The following is an 11809-nucleotide window of genomic DNA, read 5'->3' as shown; positions in this document are numbered from 1 at the left end:
GCTTCCCCAGCCCGCATCTCTTACTGCCCCTGCCCTCCCCCTTCCCACACCAGTCAATCCCACTCAAACGTCCTCTGCCTTTTCCCAGCCTTGACTGCCTAGTTTATCCAGGCCTGTGTGCTCCTCCACCCTCCATCCTTCTCTCTGGGGACCCCAGGCTCTGATCCACAGCTTCTCTCCTCACCAAACCCCCCACTTGCTCTTTCCTGCCCTTGAAATACCAGGGAATTGTTGCTGGTCAAGCGCTGCTCTAAGGAAGGAATCACCTGTGAAACGTTTAGCACAATGTCGGGTACACAGGAAGTACCCAGTAAGCACTGATTCATCTTTACGTAACAGGTCTAGGACTTCCCCGGTGGTCCTAGTGGTTAAGACTCTGCCTCTTGCCTAGAAAATCCCATGGACGGAGGAGCCTGATGCAGGCTATTGTCCGTGGGGTCGCAAAGAGTCGGAGATGACTGAGTGACTTCACTTCACTTTGCTTCACTTCCCAATGCAGAGGGCGAAATTTTGATCCCTGGTCGGGAAACTAAGGTCCCTCCCATGCTCCAGGGTGCTGTCCAAAATTGACTATTGGGGGTTCCCTGGCCGCTCAGTGGTGAAGAACCCACCTGTCAGTGCTGGAGACACAGGTTCCATCCCTGATCTGGGAGGATCCCATGCGCCACGGAGCAGCTAAGCCTGTGCACCACAGCTACTGAGGCTGAGCTCCGGAGCCCGGGAGCTGCAACCACTGAAGCCTGTGCCCTGGAGACTGTGCTCCTCGGTGAGCAAAGCCGTCAAAACTGGAGGGTAGCCTCCTCTCTGCAGCTAGAGAAAAGCCCATGCAACGACAAAGACCCAGCACAGCCAAAAACATATATAAATTAAAAAAATTTTTAATTAAATATATATATGAAACAGATCCTGTGCCGAACACTAGGGAGGCCAGACACAAACTTTAAGGAGGGGCCCCTGCTTCCAGAGTTAACCAGGTATGCAAAGAAATGAAGGCCTTTTGAATCGAAGAAGACAAAAGAAATAGAAGACACCTCCATACCCTCAGGGCAACCCCATCTTGTGGGGGGGAGGTTTTCAGGGGCTCAGTCTCTGCCTTTCAAAAGCTTAGAGTCTAAAGGAAGAAACACAGACACCCACCCTCTCACCCCCACCTTCCCAACCCCTCCACCCCATCCGCAATCCCACCCCCACCCCCACTATCTACCCCCAGGAGCTTCCTTTCTGCTGGACACATTGGACTTTGCAGGACAAGGGCTCCCTGCCTGGGCTGTCCTTTCTGTCTCGGTACTTGGAGAAGCACTTGTCTTTTTTTTTTAATATATATATTTTTTAATTTCAGCTGCACCAGGCCTTAATTGCAGCACACAAGATCCCAGTTGCTGCATGCAGGATCTCTAATTGCAGCAACTGAACTCTTAATTGCTGCATGTGGAATCTAGTTCCCTGACCCGGGATCAGACTCCGGCCTCCTGCTTTGGGAGGGCAGAGCCTTAACGGTTGGGCCACCAGCAGAGCCCCAAGAAGCCCTTTGTCTTCTTTCGTTTATCATCTCCTCTGAGAAGCCTTCCTGGGTCCCAAACTGACACAGGAGGGCTCCCATCCTTGATGTTCCCGGAGCGCTTTGCTTCCTCATGCATCAGATCATTCACACTCTGCACCAAAGGAGACTCGTGTGTGTGTGTGTGTGTGTGTGTGTGTGTGTGTGTGTGTGTGTGGTAGTCTGTCTCCAGATCACCTGCCCGTGGCCCACAAACCCCCCCACACACACCTGTGAAGGCGGAGGTCAGGGCTGCTCCACAGTAAGCATCTTGGCACACAGCTGATGTTGAACAAGTGAACACATGAATGGACTGGCTGAGGGTGAGGGAGACAGGCTGGAGACCTTGGTCTGCTGGAAAAGATGGACACTGGGTCAAGCCGTGGCCCTCTGACACAGACCTAGGATGATGATAACTTCCCAGAGGCCTCTGAGAAAATGCGGGCACCAAGAGCATCCTTGCCTGCCCTGTCTCTATATGCCAGCCTGCCCTCGTGACCCACTCTAGATAATCAATAGCAGTGCCCTCTGTCCCCGGGCCTGGCTGTCTTCCCCACCTGGGCAGCACGCCCTGGAAAAACCACCACAAATAAAACATACGTCCATTGCCAGACAAAAGAGCAGGAGCATATGACCAGAAAATCACAGAGTGTGTCCCAATGCCGTCTGGAACCAAGTCGGGGCTTTGCCCATCCCTGGGATGGTTCACACAGGCAGACCAATAGCAGCGTATATCTTCAAAACAAGTTGGACCAGTCAAGGTCGAGGACCCAGAGGACAGAGGGCGGGCTCCGCTCCCTTCCTCCTAAAGGTGTTTAGGAGGGTTCTCCCCAGAGCCCCAAGAGCAGCCCGTAGCAGTGCTGAATTCAAGATCTTATGTGACCTTGGATAAGACATTTGGCCTCTTTGAGCCTCAGCTTCCTCATCCAGAAAGTGGGTATGATGGCAGGTCGGCAGAGGGCTGCAACAAGAATAAATATGAGCTTGCATGGGGCAGAGCTTTGGAAAGGGCACAAAAAAGAGGCTTGGACCCTCTGGATTGTTTTAGTGTTACTATTATCAGAGCACGACAGCAGAGACTCAAACCAGGACCCCGAGGCAAGTGCTGCGACCCCGCCAAGGGGCCCCGGGCATCTGCTCTGAGCCAAATTTTCTGAAACGAGGTCCAACCAAGGCAGAGAACAATTGGGGAAAGGAGAGAGAGAGAAGGGCGTGTGTGTGCAAGTGTGTGTGTGTGTGCCCGTGTGAGTGTGGGTGCATAGGAGTGTGCGTGTGCCCTGGGATAGGGTGGGGAGGGGATGGAGGGGAGAAGGGGAGAATTGAGAAGAAAAGAAGAAAAGCACAGGGAAGAGAAGGACTGAGGTATTCGGTTACATGATCTAAATTCTAATCAAACATCATTTAAAGCATGTTTTATTTCAGCCTCGGGAGAGCCGGTCCCTCCTGGCTGCTCACCATGGCAACGGGCCGCTCATTTCAGAAGTGTCATGCCACATTATCGTCCTGCCGCCTCACACGCTCTCGCCGCCTGACAACTTCGCTCTGCCCCTTGCGACAACCATCCCCGCTCAGCCGGTTTATTTTTGGTGTCAGCCGGCCCCCCTCCCCTGCCTCCCCCTCATCATCAGTGGATTGAAAGACAACCTCAGCCCTCCAGCCGGTGAGCATCGCGGCCTATTTGGTGATAAGAGATAATTTGAGGAGATATTTGCTTACATGTGTATGAACAATTTGCTGCATTAAGACAATTCCACCTGGTGCGTGGATGGGGATGGGGGCGGGTGGCCAGTGCTCAAACTGACAACACCCCAGGCAAGAGGAGGGGGCGGGCACCCCTCATTTCTCGAGACCCCCCCAAAACTGGGAGCCCTGGGAGATTTCCCTCGGGTGGCCTTCCCCAGCATCATCACTCGCTATGTGACCTTGTGCAGGTTGCTCCCCTTCTCTGAGCTTCCTTGCCCTTATCTGTCAAACGGTGGGGCTAGAATCTGGGATCCCTACTAAGGACCAGGGTGGGGGAGCAGAGGGCCGAGGACCCAGAAAGAGGACAGACCCCTGGTCTGGTCTCCACTATGAAGCTTCACAAAGGGGAAAGAGGTCAGCCTGACACCGTCCACCTCCATCCAGGTGACCAACGCAGAAATGGGGGCAGGGGGGTTCCTGAAGTGACCCAGGATCAGACCCTGTCCTGGGAAGGGCCTTTCTGGGACCCCCTTCTTTGCTCTTCACAGAACAAGAAACACCTTTTCATCACATTCACACATAGGCTCCCCACTTGTCTCTCCTAGATCAAGGGCCACCTGGAGGGAAAGGCAGACTCAGAAGAAACTGGGAGAAAGATGTGTACCCTGAGACCCCAGTTTAGAAGATAAGACCTTGGCCCGAAAATAATGGGCTGAAAGGCAACGTGGCCCCACCCAATGCCTCCACCCACCAAATATCAAGAATAATAATGGTGTGTGTGTTAGTCACTCAGTCATGTCTGACTCTTTGTGACCCCATGGGCTGTAGCCTGCCAGGCTCCTCTGTCCTTGGGATTCTCCAGGCAATAATACCGGAGTACGGAGTATGTATCCATTCCCTTCTCCAGGGGATCTTCCCAACTTAGGGATCGAACCTGGGTCTCCTGCATTGCAGGCAGATTCTTTATAGTCTGAGCCATCAAGGAAGCCCTAATATTAGCAGACCTATGGCTGATTCACGTTGATGTATGGCAGGAACCTACACACTAATGTAAAGCAATTATCTCCAATTAAAAATAAGTAAACAAACGAAAGAATAATAAAGAAGCTACGTGTAGTGAGGGCTTCCAGGGGCCAGGCCCTATGCTGAGATTATAAGGGTTTGGAGACCCCTCTCCACGTGCTGTGTCCTCCTGCCCCACCCCCATAGGGGAGGAAGTAGGTCTAGGAAAGCTTGTTGGCCCAGGGGAGCTCCTGCCTCTATTTACTCATCTGTCAGATGGAGTTAATATAGTTCCTACTGCACATGGCGGCTGTCAGGATTAAGAGAAGGCTTAGCACAGTTTGAGGCACATAGTCAGTGTTCAATGATGACGGCTATTTGAAGTCATCATAGGAACTGGGGTCTGAGGAACCAGGGCTTTCTGAAAATGCTCCTCACTTCCCCAAAGCCTCAGCCTGTGTGCACCTGGGTCCCATGGCTGGTTTTGCTCCCACCAGGGCCCCGTCCTAGAAAGGATGAACCCCTGGGATGCCTACACCTGCCCCCCGGCCCCATGGAATTTCTCTAGTAGGGGTCTTCTGCCTCTCCAGGAGTAATTCAGACCATGGAAGGTGATCTCTCTCCCATCATTCGAGGCACCTTCCTCTGGAACCTGAGGATCCACAGCCACTCCCCCCACAACCCAGGGACCCTCTTCTGTCTGCCCAGGGTTGTGTGAAACTGTCAGCTGAGAACTCTGACCTCCACCTCCCACACCTGACTACTCTCTGCCCTGAACCTGCGGTCCCACCCAGACTCGGCAGGAGAACTGGCCCAAGGAAAACCACATGCGGGAGGCGAATGCCAGCCTCCTTTCCCATTGAGTGCTGCGTCATCTCCCCAAGGTCTCTGCAGTCCCCTTCCCAGTGAAAGAGAGCGGCCGCAGAAGCACCTCTCTACGGTCAGCGGGACTCAGGTCCAATCCCAGCTCCACCAACCTCTCAGCAGTGGAGTTTTAGATCGGGGCCCAGCCTCAGTGTTCATATCTATAAAATGGGGATAACAATATGCATTACGTAGGGTTGCTGGCATGATGAATGGTATACTGAACACTTAGTAGGCATCCAAGAAAAAGCAGCTGTTATGAATAAAAACAACCAAAACTGCCCCAAGTAGAGCCAGGGAACTGTTTCTTTCCACCCTCTGGGGGTCTCTCTGGCCCAGCCCTGGTGCCCTGGGCTTATTCCTCCCCGCCCCCCACCTCCTCCTGACTCTGCCTCTCTCTGCGACTTGAGCCTGGGAAATGATGCTGGGGCAGGGCAGGGGGCGGGGGCAGTCTGCAATGTCATGCCCCTACTCCAACAAGGCACACATGTCCCAGCCTGGGCCTCTTTTTCTCAGCAAAATAACAAAATGAATCAAATTACTCATCTCAACACTCCACTCACATGTGCTTGGCTCAGAACTGTGGGAGAGATTCAGGGGTCTCCGGGAAGGAAGCTTTGCCCAAAGGAGGGAGGGGTAGATGGGTCAAAAAGAAGGGTTATCAAATCACAGCCACATTTCTGTATTTTTTTTAATATGACGTGTTAGTGAAAGTGTTAGTCACTTCAGTCATGTCCGACTCTTTGCGACGCCATGGACTGTAGCCCACCAGGCTCCTCTGTCCATGGGGTTTCCCAGGCAAGAATACTGGAGTGGGTTGCCATGCCCTGCTCCAGGAGATCTTCCCGACCCAGAGATCGAACCCGGGTCTCCAGCATTTCAGATGGATTCTTTTCTGTCTCAGCCACCTGGGAACATGAAGAGCAGGAATTATTTTCATGATTATTTTCGTGTATTATTTTCAAAGCAGCAGGAGGTTGCTAGATGCTGACATTTCCTGCACCCACAAGCTCCCCCACACCCAGTACCCAGATCCCAGAGCTCTTGGAGGCAACCTGCTGGGGGTTTAGGGGGCTGAACTCAGGCTGGGGGTCCCGCAGACCTAGTCCCTCCCTGCTCGTCCCTCCCCAGATGGAGGGTCTGCAGCAGGTCACTTAACCTCCTGAGCCTCTGCTTCCACATTGGCACTGTGAGCAGAAGGCCGACCCGACCTCAGGACCGCTGTGAAGAGTTAAGGTGCCTCCCGCACCCCGTCCTGACCAGCAGAGGGTCCCTCGGGTCCTGGGGCTGCGGGCCTTCGCCTCTCAGATTCTCCCCTGAAGCAGCCTCGGGCCCCAGATCTCTTGACTTCCCCAGATAGGAACAGATCAGGAAAGAGATGCTGGGCGTCCGGCTTCCCTCCTCTGGCGCGGCTGCGGCCGCAAGGCCTCAGGGATTCAGCCAGGATCTCGGCGGATGCCCGCGACAGGCGGCCCACCCCCGCACCCCCCACCCCCGGGGCCTTGGGGGAAGGGAAGGGGCGGGAGCCTCCCGCTCACCTTCTGACGGTGAAATGTGGCCATTTACCTTCACGCTTCAATGCCAGCCCCTAAATCACTGTCTCCGCGCCCGCGCTCAAGGTTGCTCCCGGAGCCGGCCGCCAACAAAGCCGCCGCCGCCGCCCGGGACCCGGGCGCCGAGCACCCCCACCCCACCCCGCCCCGATCCCCGCGGCCGCGAAGACCGGGAAGGGCCCGCTCCCCGCCTCGTCCGCTGCGCCCCCGCCGCCTTCCTCTTTCCCTCTGTCTCTCCATTTTTTGTCCCAAGGCCCTATCTCCGGGACGAGGCATCCAGAGGCTCGCGGTCCAAACTCACCAAGAAACCTCAAGTTCACTCCCCTATGGTAAATGGACGGAGTGAGGAACACCGGCTTGAGTGAAGGAGGCTCTTACTGTGTAGCTACTTTACGCTTGGGTCCCTCTGCCCCGGGAGTCCCAGACTGCAGAGTTTGTGATGCAGGGACGGCCTCGCGAGTGTCACTGATAACCCCCGCGTGCGCATCTCACCAAGCCGCAAACACTTCCCCCATCTCTGTGGCTCTGCTGTGACATGGCTTCATTAGCCCCGCTCCCTTCCTTCCCCTCCGCGATCTTTCCCTCCCGATCTTTCTTTCCTGTCCTCCGGGATCTCCATTTGTCTTCCGTGCAAAGAGTCAAGGGAGGCGGGAGACGGAAGAGAGTCCAAGTCCTGGGCGCACAGGACACGAGGTGGGGGGGCGCTGTTTGGAAAACGGGGAGTTGTTGACGCAGGGAACCAGGACGGTGGCGATGTCTCTGTCCCCACCAAGGCCTGAAGTTCCCCCACCTGCCAGTCCCGGGAGAGGAAACAGCCCAGGGGGAAACGCGGACTGAGGGAAGGAGCAGCGGGGAGGTGACGACCCGTCCCCACCCCACCCCCGCCCCGCTAGGCCCCGCCCTAACCCGGAAGTGAGGAGCGGGGCGCACCAGGCCTGGGGCTCTGCCCTTGGGCTCCGAGCTCTTTGCAGTGCCCGTTCGCTCTGCCTCGATCTGACTCATTTGCACCCTTTTTCTTTTTTCTCTGTGTGGATCGGTTAGATTGGCGTCTCATCTGACTGACAGAGACTGTGCTTTCTCGTCAGACCAGAGGCACCCTCCCCCACCGCCAGGGCAGAGGCTATATTCCTCCCCACCCCCCACTCCCCGCCCCGCATTAGATTGCTTACTCCCCAGAATAAGGGAGCCTCCTTCATTTGCCTGAGAGCTTTCCTTTGGCAGGAGATCTGGCCCCCCATCAGATTTGGAGCTCCCCAGAATAGAGGCTTCTGCCCCCTACCATCAGACTAAGAACTCCCCCAAGTCAAGGGAGTCTCTCCTCTCCAGACTGGGAGTCCCCATCCCTCCCACCCAACCCCCCAAGATCCTGCTGGCCACAGCTGAGCTCACGTTCAAAAGCGCTGGGTCCTCCCTAGTTCTCAGGCACTGAGGCTCTAGGATGCTCTAGTCTTCAGGGATAGATTTCAAACCCAGCTTCATTGTGGTTTTGTTCTGTGACCTTGAACAAGTCACATGACCTCTGGGGCGCAGACTGCAAGTACTCAGGGTCTTGTGAGGCTTCAAGGAGACAGTATTCGGTGAAAGGGCCAAGGCCAGGGTCTGGCATACAGCAGGTGTTCAATAAATGCTGTCTCTCTTCCCCTCCCTAAGCTGAGAAGTACATCTAAAGCCAGCTCAGCCTGAGAGAACAGAGGGGAACCAGAGTTGGAAAAGAGTGCCGACAACACACACACACACACACACACACACAATCCCATCAAGCAACTGGGTAGTGGCCTCCTTCTTTAGGGGATGGGGCGGTGGCAAGGAGTTAAATGTATTAAGCAATTTACAATTAATATAGAAGTCATTCCAGAGATAGCTACTAGAAAGAGTACAACAGGGCAATTAACCCACTAATACACTAGGCTATTACATCGCTATGTCTCTTATTTTAGCCCGAGGTGATTTGAAACGCATTGGATTAAAGGATATTACAGGAGATAGCATGAAAAATAGCTTAATGTAATGAGCCATCCCGTGATGTCTGCTATTAAAGATGATTTGCAGTTGAAAACTACAACATACAGTAGTTCAGCTATTTGAGGACCGAGGGGGTGGGGGTGGGGCAGTGCTATTAACCCTTCCCTCCTTCCAGCTGCCCCTACCCCCACCAGGCCCTCCACTACCTTCATGCCAAGATTATCAAGTGCATCTTATTAGGCTACAATGGCTTCATTGGGAGATTGGAGACTGGGGCCTGAGGTTGATAAAGAACCAATAATCTGCTAATAACCTTTAAAAAATAGATTCCCCCAGGGAGCTGTACTAATGGGCTGAGGCTGGGGAGGGAGGCTGATTGGCAACTGGGTAGTTAATGTGGAAAAGGGTGGGGGGATCAGGGTTGGGGGAGGCTTCCCTAGGCGGGGCCAAGATCAACATGAACCCCAGCCCTGGCTCCCCTGACTGAGAGGGCAGGGAGGTGCATGGGTATGGACTGCTGCTTAGAAGGTGTGCCCAGGTGTACATGTGTGAATAAGTGCAACACACAAAAACAATTTTTCTTCTATTTAGCACATCTTTGTGTGATGCATTACAGCTTTTAAAGGGTATTTCACATGCATTAGTTCTCCAGAGTTGACAAGCATCCAGCAAGGCAGATGGTAGTAGACCTTCAGTGGACAAAGATATGTGAATCAGAGAGAGCAAGTAACTTACCAAAAGTTAATTCAGCCAATTGTGTCATAAAACAGGGATCAACAAGAGGTTTTCTTGTTTCAAAGCCTGTGCTTAAAGCCAGGCCAGTTTAGCTTATGAACATTCTACCCGCCTCCTCCAAGGTCACAAAGGTCTTCTCTTATGTTTCCTTCTTCTTCTTCTAAAGGTATTTATTTATTGGCTCTGCTGGGTCTTCACTGCTACGTGCAGATTTTCTCTCGTTGTGGTGAGTGGGGGCTACTGTCTAGTTGTGGAGCACAGGCTCTACGGAGCCTTGGTCGTTGCGGTGTGTGAGCTCTATAGTCATGACCCCCAGGCTTTGTTGCCCCCCGGCATGTGGGATCTTCCAGGACAGGGATCGAACCCGTGTTCCCTGCAATGGCACCAGATTACCAGGGAAAGTCCCTTCTCTTATGTTTTCTTCCAGAAGTTTTATTGTTTCCACATCTTACATTGAGGTCATTGATCCATTTTGAATTAACTTCTGGGCATGATCTGAGGTAAGAGTTGATGTTCATTTCTTTCAATTGGACCATGAGTGTGTTTGCACATCCATGTGTGTGGATAGGTGTGTCTGGAGTGGAGTACACACACATGTGCTGGCTGCCACACAGAGAAAGCTGCCTAATCTGAGGGCACACATGTAGAAGCTAAAGTGAAAGTGAAAGTTGCTCAGTCATGTCCAATGCTTTGTGACCCCATGGACTGTAGCCTGCCAGTCTCCTCTGTCCATGGAATTCTCCAGGCCAGAATACTGGAGTGGGTTGCCATTCCCTTCTCCAGGGGATCTTCCCAACCCAGGGATCAAACCAGGTCTCCCGCATTGCAGGAGGATTCTTTACCGACTGAGCCACCACGGAAGCCCAAGGCAGACACCTATAAAGACACGCTGAAGGTCGAGGATACGTGAGCACAATGGGCAGGAGAAGCCAGCAGGTACCCCAGAGAGGCTGAGACACAGGCTTGTTTAGGGGAGCATCGTGCGAGTATGTGCTGGCGTATGGCTGTGCCTGCCACTGTACTTGTGTTGGTAAATGGGTGTCCTTGGGCATAGATCAGACTATATGTATACTCACAGCTGTGGGTGTCACTTAGCATATGTGTGTGGTCAGCATTTGTGGGCATGCCATTGTTGTACTGAATCTGTTTGTGTGTGTGTGGGTGTCTATGTGTGTGTGTATATGAGGTTGTTGGCATGTCTGGCACTGTGTGTCTGTGTGTGTACCCCATTGTGCGTATGTGGTGGTGTGTGTGTGGGTGTATGTCTGTGCATGCACACCACTGTGTGTGTGTGCTGGCGTGTCTATGTGTGTGCACCATTGTGCGTGTGTGCTGGTGTGTCTGTGTGTGCACACCATTGTGCATGTGTATTAGTGTGTCTGTGCGTGCACACCACTGTGCATGTGTGCCAGTGTGTCTGTGTGAAAGCATCATTGTACATGTGTGCTGGTGTGTCTGTATGCATGCATCATCATGCATGTGTGCTGGTGTGTCTACATGCACCATTGTGTGTGTGTGCTGATGTGTCTGTGTGTGCACACCATTGTGCATGTGTGCTGGTGTGTCTGTGAGCATGCATCATTGTGCATCTGTGCTGGTGTGTCTGTGGGTGTGCATCATTGTGCATCTGTGCTGGTGTGTCTGCAAGCATCATTGTGTTTGCATGCTGCTGTATCTATAGGCATGCACCATTGTGCATGTGTGCTGGCGTGTCTGTGCATGCACACCAGTGTGTGTGTGTGCTGGTGGGTCTGCACACACCATTGTGCGTGTGTGCTGGTACCCCTGTCTGTGTGTGCACGTCACCGTGCCCATGTGTTGCTGTCTGCACGTCCCCTGGCGCTGCCACCTCCAACAGCTGCGAGGCCAGCCGGGAACAGCCCCCGTGCCCCCTCCCTGCTGTCTTTTATCATCATTTGCCATGAAAGGGAGCCCAGGAGAACGGTGATAAATAAGGGCCACTTAAAATATGAGACGACCACTCTGACTTTGGGGAATATTTCTTCTGTGGAGCAGCTGGTGCCGCCTCTGTCCTTGTGGAAAGGGGTCCCAGGGGCGGCAGCCCCTGCCCGGCTTCCTTGGGCTCCTTCCTCTCTACTCCCTCCCCCGCCCCTGCCCTCCCAGCTCTGGTCTTGGAGGGCTTGGGAGGTTTGGGAGGCCTGGGAAGGGAGTGGAGGGAACGCACCCCGAGGCCAGTGTCCCAGTGCCGTCAAGTCAGGATGGGCCTCAGCTTGCCCTTCCTCGATGCTCTGTGGAAGACTGGGTGTCAGGTGAGAGGGGATGGGGGAGTACCCGGCCTCTGTCTTGTGGGGTTCCCCTTCTAACTTCCTTTCCTTTCTAAGCTCAAGTGAGGGGACAATTGAGGGGCTCCAGGGAGCTGAGACATATGTAGAAACACATGTGGACCACATTACCCAGTCACATAATTTTCAGCACCTACTATGCGCCAAGCCCGAAGAGAAAGACACAATAG

At 53.7% G+C, this 11809-nt stretch overlaps 1 long non-coding RNA gene across 1 annotated transcript; it reads right to left on the bottom strand.

Annotated features, from left to right (window-relative positions):
* Positions 1-5763: 5763 nt before the first annotated feature.
* Positions 5764-7504, bottom strand: LOC139038933 (uncharacterized). Its single transcript, XR_011492043.1, has 2 exons — positions 6941-7504; positions 5764-5994 (listed from the first exon to the last, which is right to left on the bottom strand). It is a non-coding gene; the product is annotated as an uncharacterized lncRNA (long non-coding RNA).
* Between the last annotated feature and the right edge of the window lie 4305 nt (positions 7505-11809).

This window comes from Odocoileus virginianus, chromosome 17 (assembly GCF_023699985.2).
Source record: "Odocoileus virginianus isolate 20LAN1187 ecotype Illinois chromosome 17, Ovbor_1.2, whole genome shotgun sequence".
NCBI lineage: Eukaryota > Metazoa > Chordata > Mammalia > Artiodactyla > Cervidae > Odocoileus > Odocoileus virginianus.
This window is presented reverse-complemented; position numbering and strand designations above follow the sequence as displayed.